The sequence below is a fragment of the Acipenser ruthenus genome, chromosome 31 (assembly GCF_902713425.1).
Source record: "Acipenser ruthenus chromosome 31, fAciRut3.2 maternal haplotype, whole genome shotgun sequence".
NCBI classification, from domain to species: domain Eukaryota; kingdom Metazoa; phylum Chordata; class Actinopteri; order Acipenseriformes; family Acipenseridae; genus Acipenser; species Acipenser ruthenus.
The window spans coordinates 14580202-14603042 of NC_081219.1; the positions used below are offsets into that span (position 1 = coordinate 14580202).

Here is a 22841-nt window from a genome sequence, read left to right on the forward strand (position 1 = left end):
CAGGATTCAAATGATTTCTTAGACTGAGATCCTCTGATCTTCTAATATGAATATAGACCAAAGAACACCAGGCTGCCTCACTCCTCGTGTTTGCGGTTCAGTTTGGGTATTATATTTTGAGTGGTGTCTGCTTTCTGGAATTCTTCTGACCTTCTCTCAACCTTGGTCGCCCTGGCATATATGTTGTGTTACACATACTGTCAGTCACAGCTGTTTGGGATTTGCGTTCTTGTCCCCCCCCCCCCCCCCCCCCCCCCCTCTCTCTCTCTCTCTCTCTGCTCTCACTGGGCTCCCCCAAATTAATCAATTTAAAGGCCAATATTATTATTAATTAATTAGTGTGGCAAAGCGCCCCGCCCCTGTGTGCATTTGTGTTATGTGTTGTATGTTGCGTGTGTAAATGTTGGTGTATAGATTGGTACACGGGATATAAACGGGTCTGTGTTTCACGTGTATTTAAAGTGTAGATTTGTATTTAGGCACGAGGAGAGCACAAATCACTTCACGTGCTGGTTAAATGTAATATGTGAGCACGGGGTTGCACAGAATTAATTCACGTGCTGGGATTCAAGTGAATAATTAATTAGTAATTGAATCCCAGCACAACAGTATAAATAGGCACATTTTTAGTCAGTCAGGGTTGGGTGTTCGGTGAGTGGAGAACGGGAGAGAGAGAAGGAGAAAAGAAAGTAAAGTAAAGTAATTAGTGTTATCTGCTCACCGTGTTTGTCCGTTTGTCTGTTCACTGTTTAGTCCGTTTTGTTTATATGTTTCTTTTGGCGTCAAGTGCCGTGTCCAGTGTTTTTGTCTGTTCCAACCTTTTATTTTCTGTTCTGTTTATTAAATGCTGAACGCGATCACGCGTTCAGCCTCACCAAAACCCCATCTCTCTGTCGTTTGTGTTCCTGTTTCTGGTCTGACGCCACCCACTCCGGCCGTCTTTGTGACACGTGGTGTCATCGTGGGATAATAGCGCCTCCAAGCGTCAGACCAGGAGAGGGGGTTTTGTGAAAAAAAAAAAAAAAAAAAAATAGTAAAGCGAGGATGGGAAGAAAGAGCTGCAGGAAGCAGCAGAAGCAGCAGCAGCAGCAACAACAACAACAGCTGCAGCCCTCATCCTGCATGCCGGGCTGGGAGGAGGACAGCCACAACGGGGCAGTAGCCACCCCTCTACCCCCACTGCCACCGGGTTCCCCACCGTCCCGGGAAATATGGGACTGGCTGGTGCACCCCGAGGGGAACTTCGCCAGTGACCTCCCCATGGTTATTCACGCACTGCAGATGCGAGATGGGAAACGATGGGAGGACTGGGAGCAACAGCACAACCCGGCATCCGTTCGTGACCTCACCATTGTGGTGCTGGGTTACCTAGCTGCAGACATGGGAGGGATGCCTTCCAGTGAGCAAGAGGGAGAGGAGCAGTCGCTGCCCTCTCCAGTACCTGAGCGGGAGGAGCCTGAGCGTCCACAGCCCGAGTGGGAGGAGCCTGAGCGTCCACAGCCCGAGTGGGAGGAGCCTGAGCGTCCACAGCCCGAGTGGGAGGAGCCTGAGCGTCCACAGCCCGAGTGGGAGGAGCCTGAGCGTCCACAGCCCGAGTGGGAGGAGCCTGAGCGTCCACAGCCCGAGTGGGAGGAGCCTGAGCGTCCTACGCCTGAGTGGGAGGAACCCGAACGTCCTACGCCTGAGTGGGAGGAACCCGAACGTCCTACGCCTGAGTGGGGGGAACCCGAGTGTCCACAGCCCAAAAGGGAGGAGTCGGGGCGTCCACAGCCCAAAAGGGAGGAGGTCGAGGATGATGGCTGGGAGGTTTTTTTAAAGAACCTCGCAGCAGAGTTATGCCCTGGCTGTGGGGCTTATGGGCACACGTTAGCCATATGCCCCACCCAGTATGAAGAGGAGGAACCAGCGCCCAGACGGGGGGACCGCGAGCGTCCAGCGCCCAGACGGGGGGACCGCGAGCGTCCAGCGCCCAGACGGGGGGACCGCGGGAATCCGAAGCCTGAGAGGCAGCTGTTCCCACCTTCACCAGCAGAGCAAGAATGCCTGCTGGTTTCCCCATCACAACCAGCAGAGGTAGAATGCCTGCTGGTTTCCCCAGCACAACCAGCAGAGGAAGAATGCCTGCTGGTTTCCCCAGCCCAACCAGCAGAGGAAGAATGCCTGCTGGTTTCCCCAGCACAACCAGCAGAGGAAGAATGCCTGTTGGTTTCCCCAGCACAACCAGCAGAGGAAGAATGCCTGCTGGTTTCCCCAGCACAACCAGCAGAGGAAGAATGCCTGCTGGTTTCCCCAGCACAACCAGCAGAGGAAGAATGCCTGCTGGTTTCCCCTTCAGAAGCAGAGCCGCACCAGTCCGCTGCAAGAGAGGCAGAGCAGCACCAGTCCCCTGAAAAAGGGGGAGACTACACGCTGCTCCCACCTCCATCGGCAGGAGACTACACGCTGCTCCCACCTTCACCGGCAGGAGCAGAGCAGCCGGAGCTGCCTCTGCCACTTCCAGGAGCAGAGGAGCAGGAGCTGCCTCTGCCTCCGCCACCTACATCGGCAGGAGCAGAGCAGCCGGAGCTGCCTCTGCCTCCGCCACCTACACCGGCAGGAGCAAAGGAGCAGGAGCTGCCTCTGCCACTTCCAGGAGCAGAGGAGCAGGAGCTGCCTCTGCCACTTCCAGGAGCAGAGGAGCTGCCTCTGCCTCTGCCACTGCCAGAAGCAGAACAGCAGGAGCTGTCTCCGCTTCCCATACCTCCACCACGGGGAGTACGGTGGCCGGAGCCCCAGAAAGGGGAGCTGTCGGCCACGAAGAAGGGGGAGGAGGTCTGGAGACCACCAACCCCAGCAGCAGTTTCGCTGCCGGAGATCGTGGGGGAGGTCCGGAGACCTGCTCCCACTGCAGCAGTTTCGCTGCCGGAGATCGTGGGGGAGGTCCGGAGACCTGCTCCCACTGCAGCAGTTTCGCTGCCGGAGATCGTGGGGGAGGTCAGGAGACCTGCTCCCACTGCAGCAGTTTCGCTGCCGGAGATCGTGGGGGAGGTCCGGAGACCTGCTCCCACTGCAGCTTCTTCGCTGCCGGCAGTACTGTGGTCGGAGCCCCACCAAAGGGAGCTACCGGCTACAAAGAAGGGGGACGAGGTCTGGAGACCACTTTCCCCAGCAGCAGTTTCGCTGCAGGAGTTCTTGTGGCCGGAGCCCCACAGGAGGGAGCTGCCGGCTACGAAGAAGGGGGAGGTCGGGGGACCACCTGCCCCCGCAGCTTTTTCGCTGCAGGACGGGACCAACAGGCTGTCAGCCGTGCCACTACCGGCAGGGGTGCTGACAGCATGGCCAGCCATGGGCCCACTGAAGCCTCCCTTCCCAGCCCGAGACTTTGTCCTGGACTGCTGGATTTTTAAGGGGGGAGGTGGCCGTTGAGGCCATGTGTGCTGCGCACAAGGGGGGGTATATGTGGCAAAGCGCCCCGCCCCTGTGTGCATTTGTGTTATGTGTTGTATGTTGCGTGTGTAAATGTTGGTGTATAGATTGGTACACGGGATATAAACGGGTCTGTGTTTCACGTGTATTTAAAGTGTAGATTTGTATTTAGGCACGAGGAGAGCACAAATCACTTCACGTGCTGGTTAAATGTAATATGTGAGCACGGGGTTGCACAGAATTAATTCACGTGCTGGGATTCAAGTGAATAATTAATTAGTAATTGAATCCCAGCACAACAGTATAAATAGGCACATTTTTAGTCAGTCAGGGTTGGGTGTTCGGTGAGTGGAGAACGGGAGAGAGAGAAGGAGAAAAGAAAGTAAAGTAAAGTAATTAGTGTTATCTGCTCACCGTGTTTGTCCGTTTGTCTGTTCACTGTTTAGTCCGTTTTGTTTATATGTTTCTTTTGGCGTCAAGTGCCGTGTCCAGTGTTTTTGTCTGTTCCAACCTTTTATTTTCTGTTCTGTTTATTAAATGCTGAACGCGATCACGCGTTCAGCCTCACCAAAACCCCATCTCTCTGTCGTTTGTGTTCCTGTTTCTGGTCTGACGCCACCCACTCCGGCCGTCTTTGTGACATTAGTCATTCAGCAGACGCTTTTATCCAGAGTGACTTACAGAGACTAGGGAGTGAACTATATAATAAGACCTGGGTTTTACATCTCATCCGAAGGACAATGTAAAGAGGAAACAACAGCGAATTGCTTTGCATTATATAGCGTAGAAAAGCATGGCTAAATCATTCTAAAGAGCAGAGAAGTGCAGAGAGGTGGGGTGAACTGTAGCAAGAGCGATGTTTGTAAGGTAAAACTTAGAACTTAGAAGTGCATTGAGAACAAATTTTAACAAGCCTTGTTAAATACATTGCATAAAGAATATGCATTTAAAAAAAAAAAACTATCCCTTTTGTACACATGCTTCTAAAACTAACCACTTTCAACACTGTATCCAAAGGGGTTTATATTAGATGTGGAAGTTATTTAAAAAAAAACTGTCTCTCATATGCTTTTCAGCTATTTCTAGCGTACTGACAGTAGGCTTCTTTCATGCAAGATATGAAACAAATGTGTAGGAGAAGTAATACCATAATATGCCTCTAATGATACTTTGAGGTTTATTTTATAAGCCCTGCATTGTCGCTGGGTGACCTGGGTATAAACTACAGTCATTAGCAGGTTTATTACTAGGAATTGGAAGCACAATACTGTGGCATCTGATTGTTATGCATCTATATAGAGCGCTGGGCTGTGACCATGCAAGCTTCTGCTCTGTATTCAATTAGAGGGGTTTTCTTTAAAGGAAAGGAAATCTCCTTGACAAGCTTGTTTATGTTACTTGTTTTAGTATTACACAGTGTGTTTAGGATATCCATCTGATTGCTAACTAAAGGATTCATGTTGGATCTTTCTTTCCCCGTGGAGTTGCTTCATCTGTTGGGCTTCGGCACTTTGAATTCCATTTCCTATCGCAATTTCTGTTATTTTGGTATGTTTTTTTGTTTTGTTTTGTTTGTTTTTTGCTGTGCACTTTACAACCAGTTTGTGGGTGGTTTACATCTTGGTAAATTACAACTGCGCATTGCAAACACACACACATTCCCGACATCAATCAGGCCTCCTCTGTTTATGCAAGGATCCGATGGTTTGATATCTGGGCTATGAGTGATTTGGCAGCCTGCGAGTGTGTAGTCTTCTCCTGGAATAATGCCTCTCACCTCATCCCCGAGGAATGAGATCCTTTGGCCTCGTGGTCTTGCTGTATTCCAAGTAAATTGTGGCACAAACACAGAGATGACATCAGAACTAGGATGAAGGTCTGAGAGGAAGTGGAGACAGACAGACTGGGATTACACTGCCCAAGAGAAAGCTCTGGTCTTGAGTTTAGAATCCTGGATAGTCAATGCTGGTTGGGAGAGGAGATTTAAGATAAAGGGGGCTCCTCCTGTATATGTTGGGCATCATTGAGCTCTGTTTCCACTATAGTTGTTGTGGGGTCTTGGTGACATAGTTGGAAATAACCTTGCTTTATCAAAGCTCCTTAAAGATGTTTCAGTAGGAAAAAAAAAAAGTCTGTACTCAAAAATGAAAGAGATCTGTCCCCAACAAAACCGCCATTGCTTCCAGACAGTTCATGAAAACGATTGCTTCTGATTTTGGCAGGAGTTTGCAAAAGTGATAGAAGCGACATGTGAAAAATAAATTCACAGGACAGTCATGTATTTACTAGAACCAGTGGTGTGATATAAGGTTAGGGCTAGGGTTAGGGTTAGGTTACACCGCCCTGCTGTTTAGCCTTTCCAGGAACCCTCGTTTCACAAATACATCCATGGTAACAGCAATGCAATGACCCCAGTCACGACCTCCCCTGTTCTGAAGCCACTCACTGATATGTCAACCACCAGACCACTGGGTTACTGGTGTGTTCAGCTTTGGCATTTAACTTTTCCCAACCCATCTCTATGTGCCAGGGAATGCATTAAAGAGCACAAAGAAATGGGTTATTAATCCCGTCTGACGAGGAGTCCCAAAGGTGTAGCACTGGTGATCTGATAACACTGCTCTGGGATGAACCTGTCATTTCTGCTTCTTTGAAAAAAAAAAAAATAGAAAAAATAAGCTCTAGCCACTTTCTTGATTGAGAATGTGATTTCGGCATTGCCACGGCAGCCTCCTCAAACAGCAGATAAAAAAGAAATTAAATTGCTGCGGACTTAAAATGTCACCAGTCCTCTCGTTTTATTACAGGGGCGATCCATAACCGAAATTGGATTTCTTATGAAGTATACGCCTCAATGCGTTACCGTCATTATTAACATTCTTGCTCGCTTCTCTTCCCTGTAACAAGGATTTGTAATTTCAGTGGTTTTTTTTAGTTTTTTTTAGCAGATTCAAAAACAATAAGAACTAAGACGCTGGCAAAAAAATATCTTTTTGTTTTTATAAGTAAAGGAAAATCTCCAAGACATGAGGACTCAGACAGTTTGAGAAAACAGTTGAGAAAGCAACCAGAAAAAAATACTACTACTTATAATAATAATAATAACAACACTAATGTAAATACAGTTTGCTTGTATAAACAGCCTATAAAACGATCTGTATCACAAAGGTTTCCACAACAAACAGAATTATTTTTATATGATGTCTCATCAGTAGAGTTCAGATGCTGCTTAGGTCAGCATTAAAAAAAAAAAAAGTATTTAGCGCTGGCAGTGGCAGCACAAAGGATCTGTTTGTTTGTTTTTTTTCCTCCCTGGAGATTAAAAGCTTTTAAATAACACTCTGAAGGCCTTTCATTTCTTCAGCAGGTACCTGGGACCACGCCCAGACTGTGCATACAGTGTATGTTTAGCTTTGTAAGGCAAATTAAAAGGAGGACTGCTTGACACCTTCAATCTTATTAACACCTGTGTTGCTATTGGAGACCACTGATTCACACTGGATCCTTTTTTTTTCTTTTTTACAGTTTACCTCTGTTTGTCAGATTGTACCCATGGTGATACGCATCTGTTTATTCTAGACCCGGTATTAAATGCAGTAAAAACAGAACCCCCTATCTGTAAACTATCATGATGGTATTATCCCTGTTCCAGACACCCTTATGGGGGAAGCATATTCTAGTAAATATATACCACTTTACTTTGCAATATACAGGTATTGCAATATTTTTCATATTAGCAAGTATTTTAATTATTTTTTTTAATGTGTGTCGTTTTCCTGTCATCTGTAGTAATTCAACTCAATTCCCAGTGGCCCGCTGAAGCTCCTGAATCAAGCCCTTTTTATTTAACCACGAGTCAGAACTGTAGTTATTTTCACAGGAAGAGCATACCACTGCAGAGGTCTGTTATTAGTCACTCATGGAGAAAAACACACAGATTTGGTTATGTGTGCATCATTGAGGTCTGTTTGTTTGAGGTATGAATTCGACATGGATAAAGGATACAGAGTGCTGCCTAAATATTTATGCACGACTGTTTAAAAGATCCCTTAATACAGCATGATGTAATGGTATGAAAATAAATTGTTGGCCTCACTTGGCTCCCTTTTAATCAAACGAAATCCTCTTGCTCTTGGAAACCCAAAGCCTTTTGATGAGAGAAAATCGCTGGTTTTGTCGTTTTGTTGTTACTGTTGCATTGCAACGCTGTGCTGTTCGCAGGCTGCACTTTTGCAGTTAAACTAATTGTTATGTGGGATATGTTTCTGGGTAATCATTCAGCTGGGGCTTCATACACAATTCTGTTTCACAAATGACAAAAATCTAAGAACAGGACAGTTCTATAACACTTCTCCTGCATGGTTTGTAGTGAGACTGGCATAGATGTGAGCATCTTCTTACAGGACCTGTCTGTGACAATCCCCAGCATGCATGTGTTAACAATGCTAATTCATATGCACAAGCAACGGCACGGAGACATTTATAGGAGGGATAAAAGGTGCCGTCATAATTTCACTGCAAAACTGGGAAGGCTTCCACTGTCTTTTTCAGGTCATCTGTTCAGAATAAAAGGCTCAATGTGTGTGTGGTCTAGGTGGCTCTCCATAGGATAGTGGATCTACAGCAATCCCTGGGCAGACAGGGCAATCCTAATGCAGCTAATTAGTCGTTGTTATTTGGGGGTGCGGGGGAGGGGGAGTAATAGTTTTTTTCCTTGCAGACAGCGTAACACCGCATGCAGAATTTAAAAGTGTGGAGATCTCCAGTGTTTTCCTTTTAACCAGCATTGACCAGCTTTTTCTTTGCTGAAATTGGGCTTTTGGAATAAGAAGCCAGTCATTTTGAACAGTTGTTTTTAGCACATCCCTTTTGACACGAGGCTTATCTCTGAATACATTGCAAGTATATGAGAGACGAAAGAGAAACATCAGAATAAACCAAAGCATTTGTCGTATATTTTGTACGATGCGTGTTCTGCAAATAATTGTGCAAATGATTAACACCTAGACATTCTCAATCTGGCACAGCAGCCAATGCCCAGAGATTCAGATTTGCATATATTCCATATCCATGGCTCAGGTTACCAGCTTTGTTTCTTTTGTGAAATTCCACCTGGTCTCATTCCATTTGTGGCAAGCTAGGACTGGGATCTGTGCAGCTGGGGCTAAACAATACATTGCCAGTTTACATTCCTGGGGTCACAGAATGCAGACGTCCTTAAATCACTAATCTAAGACCAGGCTCAGCTCCCTGTGCTTTGATCCGAGAGATTCTGTTTTGAGCAGAAATCCAGTTTACATGCATGTGATTCCTGGTAAGCTGCACATACATACTAGTGGTAAAATGAGATTAGTGATACTGTATCTAGAATAAAGCATTCCGTAGAACTCAAGTAGCAGGCAGTGTCGTTACAGATTCAGACCCATCGCAAGTGAAATGAGGTTAAAAGTTCTATAACCACACTGAGCTTTACTCTTGTGCTTAGTGGTTAAGATGCTTATTTGAGGTCATGAGTTCTCACCCAGCCTCCATCTTGTCCATACTTTCACTGTTACTCAACATCAGGAGGGAAAGAGATTTTATTTAGCCACCGAAAGTCTGCAATCCTGCAAGTCTGCAAGTCTGACACTTAGGATGGCCAGCATGCTGCATGCTGGGGCCTTCTGTCTAACAGCTGTTCCGACACTGAAGAATGTTTCAGAACGGTGGTCTTCTGAGAACAGGGCGCAAGTTTCAATGCAGGAACCCTGTGAACCCCCAGGTGTTGGGGAAGGGGGTAGTATTTCAACCGGCTTCAGAATTTCAGCTGTTTCTCATGCAGGCAAGACAAGAGCCGCACCAACATTGATTTTGATGTAAAAATATTTGGTTTTGTGGAGTAAGTGCATTCCACCCTGGGCTGCCTCATTTATCAATGCACTCTTTTACATGATAATACCTGAGCCAGATTAGCTTGCAGAACTGCTTCTCCTTTAAGCTCTGTGTTTGCCTGGAAACCGAGAGATAATGTTGTTGTTTTTTTTTTAACATGCAAATTTCTATTAAATGTATTCATATATTAATGTATTAATTTGTAAATCTGCAGGGGGAATGGAGGGCACTTTCTTCACGCAGTGGGGGGTGTGGTAGAGGGGGCGGGGAATCGTCCCATTCCATTCCACACCAGTGCCCCATGGTGGTTAACACATCACAACACATCGTGCTTGAACCCATGCCACGCTTTGGTTTGGTGGGGCAGCCTTTGCGTTCGGGATCCCTCTCCGCACATCACTGGCCGTGCTGCTGCATGATGCATGCAGGGCAATACAAATCCACAGCAGGCTGGCAGCGTTACCTGCTAATTTATTTTGAATGAGGTAAACATGGTTTCTAGGTCAATTCCTCTCCCTGTGTCTGTCAGGACTCATCCATCCTTGCTTTTCTTTGTGCACACTTGGCAAGCGCGATCGCTGCTAGGCACAAGGCAGATAATCAGTTCTCTTTGCCTCAATCATGTCTTTGGAGAGAGCCTGGCTACTGCTCTTTCTCTCTCTCTCTCTCTCTCTCTCCGCTCTTTCTCTCCTTGTATTTTAATTCAGTGAACAGGGTGGTAGAGGTACTCCTGTATAACATTTTGCCACAGTATTTTTGCAGTATTCCACCCATGCTTTTCCCATGGCTGTACTATGCATTTACTACCATAGTTTATCCTGGTTTGCCACGTCAATTAATATGCTTACCATACCTTGCTAATCTGTACAATGCTTAGCTATGCTATTACCACGCTTTCACTGTATTACATTTTGCTATGCTTTTACTAGGGGAAACTTTAATAAGGGCAAATATAGGAGGCAGTGTGGTCCAGTGGTTAAAGAAACAGGCTTGTAACCAAGAGGTCTCCGGTTCAAATCCCACCTCAGCCACTGACTCATTGTGTGACCCTGAGCAAGTCACTTAACCTCCTTGTGCTCCGTCTTTTGGGTGAGATGTAATTGTAAGTGACTCTGCAGCTGATGCATAGTTCACACACCCTAGTCTCTGTAAGTCGCCTCGGATAAAGGCGTCTGCTAAATAAACAAGTAATAATAAATATTAAGAATGATTGATTGAGTTAATATAAAAAAATACATGTATATTTTCTTTTTTTTTTTTTTTTACTTACGTCAAGGTTAAATTTAGTGTCGTTCCCTAATAAATGGTCCTGTACTTTAAATAAATCAAAGCTCCAATGTAAAGGACAGCTGCATGTACATTACATTAGTCCTACAAATTGAATCTGCTCCTGTCAGTCCTGGTGGTTTGCTGCATTGTGTCAGTGATACAGTGCAGTGGTAGATTTCATACGGAAGAGTAGCCTGTGCTTACATCTGTAGCAGTTCATTGATTTTCACAGAGACAGGCATGCTTTAGTGGAATAAACATGAATCATAAAACAGATGTGCAAACGACTGGGATCCAGTAATTCACAGCCGGAGGGAGTCAGAGAAGCTTCCTTTAAGCTGGATTTTATTGATTCATTCTTACCCTGGACTCTGGACTTTGTTTGTCCTATGGTTTCTTTATTACTCATTTTATTGTCTGCTTATTGGACGTCTGGTCTCCCAGAATCTTGGACTCTAAGGTTACCGTACCGTAGGTAAGGTAGTCCAAGATTATTGTCAAAGAGGATCTTTGAAATCATTAAACTCTTTGACTTTCTCTACACCAGTGTGAACCAGTGCACACATAATGGTGCAGTAAACGCACAGTACTTGAAAGGGTTCAGATACCTGCATTAAATCCAGAGTGTATCGGATTATACCCAAATGCAATCGGAAACGTCTATAGGAGACCAGGAGTGTATGATAAAGCGTTTGATGAAGCTTGGTGCCAAATCAAGACAGTTATCATGTTCACCGTGTAAGTGGAGTGTGACAGACAGACAGACAGACATGATCAGTGCATTATGGTGCATGAGGAGAACCCATTAAATATGATTTAAAAGAAGTGATATCTGGCATCCGTATTGTACTTAATAGGCGATTGGGATAAGAATCAACTGGAAATGTCATGACATACTGTTCCTTTGTTAAGACTTTTCTTTATTTTTCTGTTTCAATAGAAAGGTTTGTTGGAGAACGGATGGGCGTTTCGGTTTACAAAGAAATCAATCTTTTTTTGATTTACGTTTCCGGGTTGCCATCACTTTTTCCATGCAGGCAGCCTCACCAAACCGGAGGGTTGCGTGCTGAATCTCATCAGGCTCTGTGTTGTCCAGCAGCGTTTGTTTATGATCTTCAGAAAATCGCTCCTCTTTTCCAGTGGTGACTAACCAATCAGTTACTGGAGGAGCTGAAGGGCAGTTACTGGTTACTATGGAGATACAAGACTCTAAATATTATTGTCTGGGCGCCAGATCCCCATTAAATAAATAGTGGATTGTTTTGTGTATACCACACAGCTTCATCCTGTGTCTGATGTAGATGTTAGCAGGTGAAGGTAAAGTCAGACCCCCACTATCAGGGTTCACTGGGCGTTTGTAAACCTAGACTTAAGGCTTCCTTTTGTCAAATGCCATTCTTTTCTGACAAGTTTGTCATTTTTAGTACTTAGTCCTTGTTTTTAGGTGTTTCTTTTTGTAAAGTGCTTCAGGATGGCTTTGGCAGTGAAAGGTGCTGTAGAAGTCATGCAAACTCTTCCAAGTGTCTTCGATAGTATAAAAGTTAGATCTGTTTTTAAAAAAAAATAATAAAAAAAAAATCTGTTATGAAAAAATAAGAAGAAAAAGAAAATCAATGAGGTTCTAGTATTTTTGTCGTTTTTAAAATGAACTTGCTTTACAAGAAGTTTCATTAGCGTCCTGAAAGTTCAAGAATGCTAATGTAATTATATATTCTCCCCTACAGTTTGCAAATAACACACAGGAGTTCAATAGGCTTGGACAATGAAACACAAACAATGTATTCAAGGCACAGCATGGCCTTTATAAAACAAACAATACAAACCAGATACACCTGACACGACCTCGAGGCAACAGGCACTATCACGTGGGATCGGAATAAAACCATTGGAAAATAAATAAATAAATGCTGCCAAAATATTCTACAAAGATTGATACATTCTACTGGATTGCTGGCAATACTATAGCATGCTGAAATAAAATATATATATATATATATATATATATATAATATATATATATATATATATATATATATATATATATATATATATATATATATACAGTATATAGATATACACACACACACACACACACACACACACACACACAATCGTGTATTTATACTGGTCATTCTTTGTTTGGGGGGGGTTGAAACTATGTACCTAGGATCTGAGCATAATTTTTTATTATATATACTTAATACTAAAATGTTTTATTTTTCTTTAACATTAGAAATATCCAATGAGTGCATGTGACAATCTAGCTGATATCTCGAGAACACACTGGCAGCAGGACAGGTCAGGGGAACAGGGGCTTCTCTAGTCGTCCCCATTTAGATTGAGTCACACACTCACTCGTAACCCCTTTCAGCCTCTGTTAATGCTTTTTTTATTCTCTGTTCCTCCACCAAAACCCAGCACCACTGAGTGGTGGCGGCTGCTTAAACACACCAGCGGATTGGGAGCGAGTCAGCCCAAAGGCATCCCATTACAGGGACCCTGCCAAACCTGAGTGCTCAGTGAGGAGGAGAGCAGAGGGGAGCAGAGCAGAGGAGGCTGTATAAAAGCACTAAGAATGACTAGAAGCTCACCACATTCTGTCTGCTGTCAAAAGAGAAGGGCTGTCTTTCTCCTCTCCTGCTATTCCCCTGCTCCCTCGCAGCAGCAGCAGCAGCAGCAGATTCAATCCTGCCTGCTTGTCTGGAATCAAACCCAACATTTGAAAAATAAATTTGAGACAATAATTTTATAATATAGGGAGACACTTTTTTTTTTTTAATATAGATAAATATTAATAATTGTATTATAAATTGCTTTATTTTTTATTTCCGAAGTGGGTCTATTAAATTTCCACTATAGGATTTTAAATTAAGCAAATCTCTGAATTTCTACAGCTTAAGGTAAGCTAACTTTTTTTTTTTTTTTTAATTCTTTTTAAACTTAAATGGGAGACTGTTTTTTATTTTATTAAAATTTTGTATTATTATCATATTTATAACAGCCTAATAGACATAATACTATGTATTTTACTTTTCAAAAATTATTTCAGTTAATTGTTTTAAAAAGTCCACATATTTCTAATCAATATGTGTTATAGTTTTTTTTTTTTTTTTTTTTTTTAGTTCTGTTTAAATACTGATGCAGCATAGCTTTTGGAAAATTCACTTTTTTTTTTTTATAAAACCTTTGTTGCACAGTAAAATCCTGCAGCTTTCTGAAACGCAGGTATTTTTGGTATTGTTTTTTTTTTTTTATGTCCAGGTGTGTGTGTGTGTTTTTCTGACATTATTCTTTTGGTTTTCTTTGATGAGATTAAGAAAAAAAAAAACCATTAGACATTCAAAAGTGGAAGATGCCCTGAAGCTGTTCGTACAATCCTGTTTCATTGTTTTATTTGTGCAAGTTCAGACATCCAAGGTGATTCAGAGCAGAGCTTTACATTAGACATGACAGACTGCAAGCTGTTGTACAAAAATATATATTTTTTTTACATATATATATATATATATATATATATATATATTTTATATCTGTAGCTAATAAACCTGTAATGTGTAAAATCAGTTAGTTAAACAGAAAACCTCTTTGAGCTGCTTACAAGACACAAGCACAAGTTTAGGCAATGTGTAACATACTGTATATACTCTAAGTATTTCCAGAAGCTCCAATAAAAGCCCATCACTTGCATCAGTTTACAGCTGGCCTGCATTATAGCAAAGCGATCGCTTTATTGAATGGGATGTGGTGAATTTTCCATGCCAGTTATAGCTTATGCGTGTGTAAATGTGCTATTAGGAATGCAAGGTTGTCTTTGTACTTTTGAAGACAAGTCAAGTTTTTTTTTTTTAATTTTTATTCTGATTAGGATTCAGTTAGCATTCACCTGCTTTTCCCATAAAGAACAGTACTGTGACCTAGAGCTTCTGTGAGCTGGGGAACGCGAGCATCACACAAAGAATGAAACCCCCTTGCACAGAAAGAGATGTCCTGTGCTTTACTGCATGTGTGGATCTTGAGCTGGCTGCGCTTGCCCTCTGTGTCTGAAAGAGGATGTTTGTGACGTTCGTTGTCTCTATGCGACTCGGGGAGTTTGGTTGGGAATGCAAGAAAGGGTTTTATCCATTTTTAAAAATACATTTTACAGAATTAAAAACTTGTTTATGAACAGTCAGTTCCAATTATAACTGTTAGAATATATCATGTTTCATGATTTAATTGTATTTCCCAAATCCTAGCTTCAATCCTAGCCATGATAAACTGTTAATATCAGTAGACAGGATGTATTACAGTTAATTACCTTATCAATTTGTGCATACCTGTGTTCTTACATGAGGTCCTTTTTAACATACTTATTAGTCAGTAAGATTCTTCTTTGGCTTAGGCTCTCAATCTGATGTATTTGGAGTGTTGTCTTTGGAAACAATGTGCAATAGGCTTGAAAGAAAAAGAAAAAGTTGCATATTCTGAAAACTGTTCTGATGCACTGAATTCATTCATTGCATTAATTTATCGGTATTGAATCATAAAGCAGTTCCGGTGTTGCAAATTATTTATTTCTGTTTTTTTCTTTTTGTGTTTCCATTCTACTGATTCAACATCTGATTGTCTGATTTCTTCTACTCGATTTCTCGTTAGCTGTTGTAATTTAAAAGGATTATACTGGGCTGGAATGCAACTGAAACATTTGCTGTGTCCCATTCCATTGCCGTGGCTTTAAATGAGGGGGTTTCCTCTGAATAGACAAGTCATTACGAAAAAGAAAGAGCTGCAAATTGTTTAGGCAGCTGTTTTCCTCATCATGTTGTGACAGTGCACTTGATCTCAGAACTGAAAGAGTGCTTCCCAGCAAGCCGTGTGTGTGTGTGTGTGTGTGTGTGAGAGAGAGAGAGAGAGAGAGAGAGAGAGAGAGAGAGAGAGAGAGAGAGAGAGAGAGGGAGTGAGAGAGTCAGGGGGGTCCACACACTTAAGAGTTGAATTTATTTTATTTAAATAATGCAGACAATCCATTTCATTGCATGCATGCACCAGTGCAAAATATAACACAAGTTACTGCAGAATAAGTGAACTCTGCTTGACTCTGCCCGGTGCAGACAAGATGGAGACGTTTTACATGCAAATGAAAGAGTTCAAATTAGAGTGAATGCTGTGAAGAAGCTCCTGGGGGGTCTCTGTGTAATAGCAGGTGGAATCCAGAGCTGCAGGACCCTAATGAATAAGTCCCATTGTATAAGTACCATGTTGCCAGTGTGAAGCACCTGGGGAACAGGGATGACTGGATTGCTATGTGTTGCTCATCATGATCAATGCCTTTCAATGGGAGATCCTGGAGCGGTATACAATATGCATTGGGTTCCCTTGTGAATGAGCTGTCTGATTTTCATGCATAGTGTAGCAAGGGGCGCATTGGGTTAAATTGTTTTGTATTTTACCATTCTGTACCAGCTTAATAACTTTTAAAAGGATCAGCTGTGCTATTTATGAAAGTATGCCTGATTGAATAATTGATTGCATATCTGATTGCCTAATGAGTTTAATGGAGAAAACATTTGCACTTTGACTTCAAAGGGGGAGCTGGGCCATAAAGCTGCGATAATTAATTCACAGTTCCACATTTTTCCGACCAAATGATCTGTAGGTTTTTCCATTCCCTCACCTCCACCTCACTGGGCAATTACTGTTTCCAATTAACATGCCTCCCCCTCCCCCTCCCCCTCCTGCAACCCTCAACACACACACACCCACGTGCACACACCCACGTGCACACACCCACACCCACACACATGCACACACACGCATACACACGCACACACACGCATACACACACACAAAAGCGCACACACACGCACAAGTGCACACACACACACACACATGCACACACACACACACATGCACACACAAGTGCACACACACACACGCACACACACACATGCACACACAAGTGCACACACACACATGCACACACACATACACACATGCACACACACACGCACACACACACACAAGCACACACACACACACACGCATACACACACGCACACACATACACATATGCACATACACATACACAGACATACACACTCACAGACACACACACACATACACACACACACAAGTGCACACACACATATGCTCACACGCACACACACACACACATGCACACACACATACACACGCGCACATACATACACACACACACACAGACACACACACATACACACACACATACGCACACACAGACACACAGATACACACACACACACATACACACACACAGACACACACACACACACACACACACACACACACACCTATATTCCTATGCTTGTGCTGTACATGTACTATTCTAAACATTTAAATAAATTGCCTTGAACTTGTTTTAGGTCTTGATCTGTTGGTCTTGTCGTAGTTTTCTGCACTTATGAGATCCTCAAAAGTAAACATGTATTTCACACACATAGCTGTGAACCATAAAACAGTCGTCAAGCCCTGGAAACCCGACCCATCTTCTTCAGCTTGGGATCGTCACCCTGAATACTAAACCCCAGGAATGCAAACTCATCAATTCTCGTTATTTGATATCCATTGCTTCCTACTTGTGGATATGCAGTGGATTAGAAGACAGGCTTCCATTATGGAATTACTGGCTTGCTGGATTCTGACAGATACCCTCCCTCTTAGTCCAGTATTTAGAAAGGTTAAGAAAAACAGCAATGCTTCTCCCTGCCAGCCCGTCAGTGCAAACCAAGAAACCATAAAGATCCAGCTGAAAAAACGTATTCACATAGGTGAGTGGGGGGCAGGGGAAGTACATTCCTGGTAATGACAAGAGGAAGAAACCACAAGAATTTTTTTTCTTTTTTTTTTTAAATCAATGTGGTCTTTGTAAGGGAGTTTTTAATGGTGGTTCTCCATGGTTCAGGGGATGGGGCAGAACACTAGTGACATTTTTGTTCCATAAACGCCCCATAGTGAAGACTAGCGTCAGTGTCATATGAGGACAGACAGGAAACAATAGTCTTTCAGAACCGAAGACAAATGTAAAGCAAGGGCCATAAAATAAAGTTAATTTAGTCTGAAACTCTCTGGCTTCCTAATTTGGACACACGCTACTTTGTGATGTCAGTGTGGACCAGACTAAACAGATGTTGTTCAGTTCCTTGTAATTGCTCCGGAGCAGCCCTCACTCCAGAGCTTAACACTCTTTAGCATTTTTCTGTCTGGGGAAATCTGCTGCCAAGAACGAGGATAAGGGCTTCAAAGAAACGGCTTCCGATTAGTGCCATCTAGCTGTTGTTTTATTCTTACTGCCAACATTAGTACTGCCGGTAATACAGCAAAGAACGGTGACGGCAAATCCATAGGAAAACCAGAGAGATAGCTCTCATTCGTTCTGAGAACGTTTACCTCAATAGACAAGAGCGCCATCGAGGTATAAGCTGTTTACTTAGCTGCAACTGAATTCAAAGTCATGTAAGTTGGTGGAAATCGTATTTAAATCATTGTAAAACTAAAGGCAAACGATGGTTTCAAAATAATTAGAAAGTAGTTATTATCTAGTTTTTTTTTTTTTTTTTTTACTTTACAAGGTTTATTTTAAAATAGTCCAAGCCAGTCAGGCATATCCTATAGAAGATCTGGCATATTCAAGCAAAGTTATCCATGTTCTCTAAAGACCTGTAGTCATTGCATTCTCTTATAATAGAAACTGGAAGTTATAATGCGTTATAATACTCTTGCCCCCCCACCCCTCTACCCCCCAAGTGGAATTCCAGAAATTGGCCAAGACTGTTGATGGGGTTCCAAATTCCCAGTGTTCCATTTCATGAGCATTCCTTGTATACGAATTCCATGCACTGCAGCACAGTTTAAAAGAGAAGAATAAGGACCAAGGACAGAGGAACTCCCTTAGAGCCAGGCATAGCTCCTGTAGAGAGAGCCAGAGCCTAGGGAGGGGGAGATGAAATATCAAACAAGACTGCAGCAATTCAGATACAAGCTGTTACTGTTAAGAACCCCATTCTTGTTGCAAATCTCAATGGGCTGATGGTCAACAGTTAATGGATTGATTATTTCTTGTGTCCAAGGTTTAATACAGTAGTGTTTCCCTTTAGGGATACTCTAATGGTGCAAAGCTTGTGCTGGAGAAGGCACTTAGTCCTGATGCAGTGTTGTACTACAAGGTCATTTCATATCTGATGTTCAGAAGGATCAGGAGATTGCTATTGGTTCCATTACAATGCAGATCCAATGATCTTTCTAGGGAGTGAAGTTTTTCATACACTTGCCTGGGATGGAGTGAGCCTGGACAGCACTCCCCTAACTGTGAGCCCATGGCTCGTTGGGGGATCAGTCCCTCAGATTGTATTTGTGATGTCGGGAAGACATTTAAAACCCTTTCAACCCGTTGCCTCTCCAGCCGCCTGCTCTGTGAATCAATGAAAGAGCTTTGTGTTCACCCAATCCAGATGCAGATAATGTTTCTTTTATTTTTACTGCAGTTGAATCCAGATTTTCAGGGGAGGTGGAGAGGTAGTTACGGATGACTGTAAAACAAACTGGTGCTGGCATAATTTGCTAATGAAACGAACAGGACCAAAGAGAGCAGCAGAGGTTAAACTAACAAAATAGGCAGCCTCCTACAGTAGCATGATAGTTAGATCAAATGCCTGCTTCTATAATGAGCCACAAATGTGGTTTCCTCCCTTCAGCTAATGCTAGGAATACTAAATCTTTGTTGGAACAAATTTAATGGGCCGTTGCCAGTTCGCTATCTCAGTAGCAACTTAACAATCCATATGTCTTAATAAAGGAGGCACTCGCTCTCTAATGCAAAGCAGGTCTGTGTTTAAGGGGTTTGGCTTTGAATGCATGAAAGGGCCTTTTCTTCTCTTTTCTGTGGCTCAATCAATCCGAGTGACCCCCCCCCACCCACAGTGCAAAGTAAACTTGAGGCATCTAACCAGCAGCAAGGAACCACACAAGCTGCCTGTATCGGATATCTGACTGTATCAATAACCATCTGCTTTCAATCCACGATACCAGGGTCTGAGACACACAAAGTGCTCAGCATCATTGCTTACTATTGAATCGGCGTGATATTCTGAGGGACACATTTACTTACGGTGTGTAATAAAAAAAAAAAAAAAAGATGCAATAAAACAAATATACCCCCTTTGTGAGAACTCTATGGGGTTTGAGCAAATTCAAGAACATGCATTTGATTAAAGCATTTAGCTTTGTGTAGATATAGGTAAATGGGGGGGTGCAAACACGTTTTTTGGTTTAGTGGCTTTTGTCCCAGAAGGATCAAATCACTGCAGACTTGCTGGATTCTCTGCTGGCACCAAAGGTGCTAAATTGTAGCCTGTTCAACTTTGGCAGGTCATTGCATTGATCCACCGCATGAGCTGCACAGGCTTTTCTGATTTAACTCAAAAAGAAAAGGGTCTTCAATCAATCGTCATCCAATCACATGAAGATTTTGTCACTACACATGCACAGAAGCCGATGATCATTGATCCAGCATAGCCTTGTAATACAGTGCAGTATTTCATGATTATAGGAGATGTAGAAGTTGTCTCAGCAGCATTTCTTTCCCATGCCCCAATTCGGAAGAGCCTGAAGTGCAACCTTGATGGATATCACAGCAGGATACTGGTTTATTATTTTTTTTGCAGACACAGTGATATTCTTAATGGAGCCCATCCCTCTTGTGTCTATGGTTCATCATTTTTTAGATAGTGTTTCCCTTCCATTCACGCAAATGATTTGTGTACTATCGATTACTATCTATGTGCAGTCATGTGCTGGGTAAGGCCAAGTAATTGAAAAAAAAGAAAAAATAATATATAACTACTGCGATTAACGCGTACATTTTTTGGGGAGATTATTTTTTTTAGCACACTAAAGCTCACTCCTCTGTCTTATCCCTCTTAGCATACCATAATTAATTTCGTGTGGCACCATTTTAATACACTTGTGTGCATGCCAGGATTGAATGAATGCAGTCAGCGTTTGAATATAAAATTTGTCACTGAATCTCATTGTGTAGAAAGAGGGTTACTTGTATCTACTGTCAAAGTGAGTTCCAGTATCACAGAAGTGCATCTAGTCTGCTGTACCACCTGCATGCTGCTAAACATGCTTTCACTTCTCAAAATACACTTTATAGTAGTTCTTCTGCTACAGACAACAGCAATACAACAAGTGAAACCCGTCAGTTTTGACAGAGTACTCTTAGAAATCAGGATCACTGCAAACCCATGAATTAGTGCAATACTATAACCTGTGCTGTTGAAAAGGGGATAGCTACCGACTGCAAAAACATCAGTTTACGAGTAAAGGAAACTGTAAAGGAAAATGATCATTTTAAATGCAGTAAGGTGAGTAATAAACTGAATCCATTGGGATTTAGCAGTTGGTTCAAACAATTTAACAACAAATGCTGGATTGTAAATAAATATAAAACTATAAAGAGGGACCAACAAATAGGATCCAGAATCCAGAAATAGGAAAACTAGGTTTATATACTGTGTTGTTTTTTGGATGATAATAATAATAATAATAATAATAATAATAATAATAATAATAATAATAATAATAGTCTATCAGTCCTAGTCTCTCTCTCTCTCTCTCTCTCTCTCTCTCTCTCTCTCTCTCTCTCTCTCTCTCTCTCTCTCTCTCTCTCTCTCTCAATTATGTATTTTATATATAAAAAAAAGGATTTAATGCCAGGTGCACAGTGTTCTTTTTTCTATTTTTTTCTACACACCCACATGTGCTTAGAGAATGTTTTCTCCCAAATTCAAGTTCAGCGCGACAGCGTATCAACATGGTGCCTTGCATAAGCCGCAAAGTCTGGTGCACACATCAATATAAAATACACACAGAGAAAAGGGCTTGTCATCAATCATGCAGGAATCCTGCAGAAGCAATTAAAAGGAAACTTCTGTTCGCAATATGGGATGAATGGAAATGCGAAGCTGCAAAAGTCATCGTGGTACAGGAGCTATAATCCAGCAAAGTTTCCAAAGAAACATTAGACTCCGGAATGAAGTTATAAAACAGAGTTTGTAGCTTTCAAAGTCAGCAGAAATTGTAAGTTAACTACTGCTTTTTATTTTCATCTTGCATACACATCCGGCAATCTTTTTATCCTTCACTGAGTAGATTAAAAGGCACGCTCCTTTGAAATGGGCCGCTATAGACTAAACTTAACAGCCCAACTGGAAGGAGGGCGCAGATTCTTTAAGATAACAGCGGGTCACTGTCTGGCAGGAAATCCATGAAATAAAATTAAATAAAACTACTTGGTAGACGAATGTGTAAACGTGTCAGCGACGGTCCTGTTGGCTTATTTCGTCTGTTCTGCTGTTGATCCGATCCTTTATACCTCTGCTCTTATCATCGGCATCAACAGATCTCTTCTCATTTCTTAATGGGAGCAAATATTGGAGTTCCTGACATATTAACCCTGTCCCTTTATAACCCTTTATAGTCCTATAAGTTCTGTGATGCATCATGTTCAGCCACCTCCACGCTACGCAGCTTGTAATTGAACGCAGTCTATGTGACGCAATACTTCAAGGACTCGCTTAATCACTAATATTTATTTTCTGCAAGAGGAACTCTAAAAATGAACAACTTCAACACGGACTCCAATGCCTTTTCTGCACACATTCATGGTGTATGTATCGGCATTTGTAGCATTCATTAAGAATCCAAGCATTTCTTATGTACTGTATTTATTTAGAATTAACCCAGTGTTATCACGATGGTGTGTAACGAGCAGGGGTGCAATAACTCCTTTCTGCTGACTGTACAGCAAGTGTCTCTCCAGTGTTTTAAATTCAGAAAAGGCTCCAGCGTCCAAATACTTACTTAGCATGCAAGGCTAAGCCGCTCCTTGCATCCTCTTCCTGGGCCTGCCAGGGCTTTTAAATGGCCCTAATTTGAACCAAAGCAGCCAAATGGGCCTAATTATCTGTCAGACAAAAAAGCTTTGTAAAATATCCTTAACAATGCGATGCTCACAGCTTCCAAGTGTTTAAGGACACTGCTCAGAATAATGCGAATCTGCTTTGTGGTGCATCTCTGCAGTTACAGTGCTTGCAGTCTGGGAGCCAAACTACAGCCTAACAAAAGGGCAAACTACATTAACTCTACAGCATCCACCAACCAGTAAATGCAAGCTTATACAGTGATTCTGCATGGACTTACGGGAACGATAAATTCATGGGAAGAACCCACTTTATTGACTATTCTCACTCAACAACAGAGGGCAGACCTACTGTATA

General features: G+C 42.5%; 1 protein-coding gene across 7 annotated transcripts in view; it reads left to right on the forward strand.

The window, feature by feature from the left end:
• LOC117396966 (tenascin-like) overlaps positions 1 to 22841 on the forward strand; it is an 89229-nt gene that overhangs the window by 29699 nt on the left and 36689 nt on the right. Inside the window, exon 1 of one of the 7 annotated variants that reach the window (XM_059005401.1) lies at positions 13080 to 13445. The exons of 1 other annotated variant lie outside the window; for it this stretch is intronic. The gene's annotated coding sequence lies outside the window, so the exon portion shown is untranslated. Of the gene's footprint in view, positions 1 to 13079; positions 13446 to 22841 lie in introns of those variants that run through there. 5 more of the 7 variants (XM_059005404.1, XM_059005405.1, XM_059005406.1 and 2 more) reach the window with 5 other exon arrangements.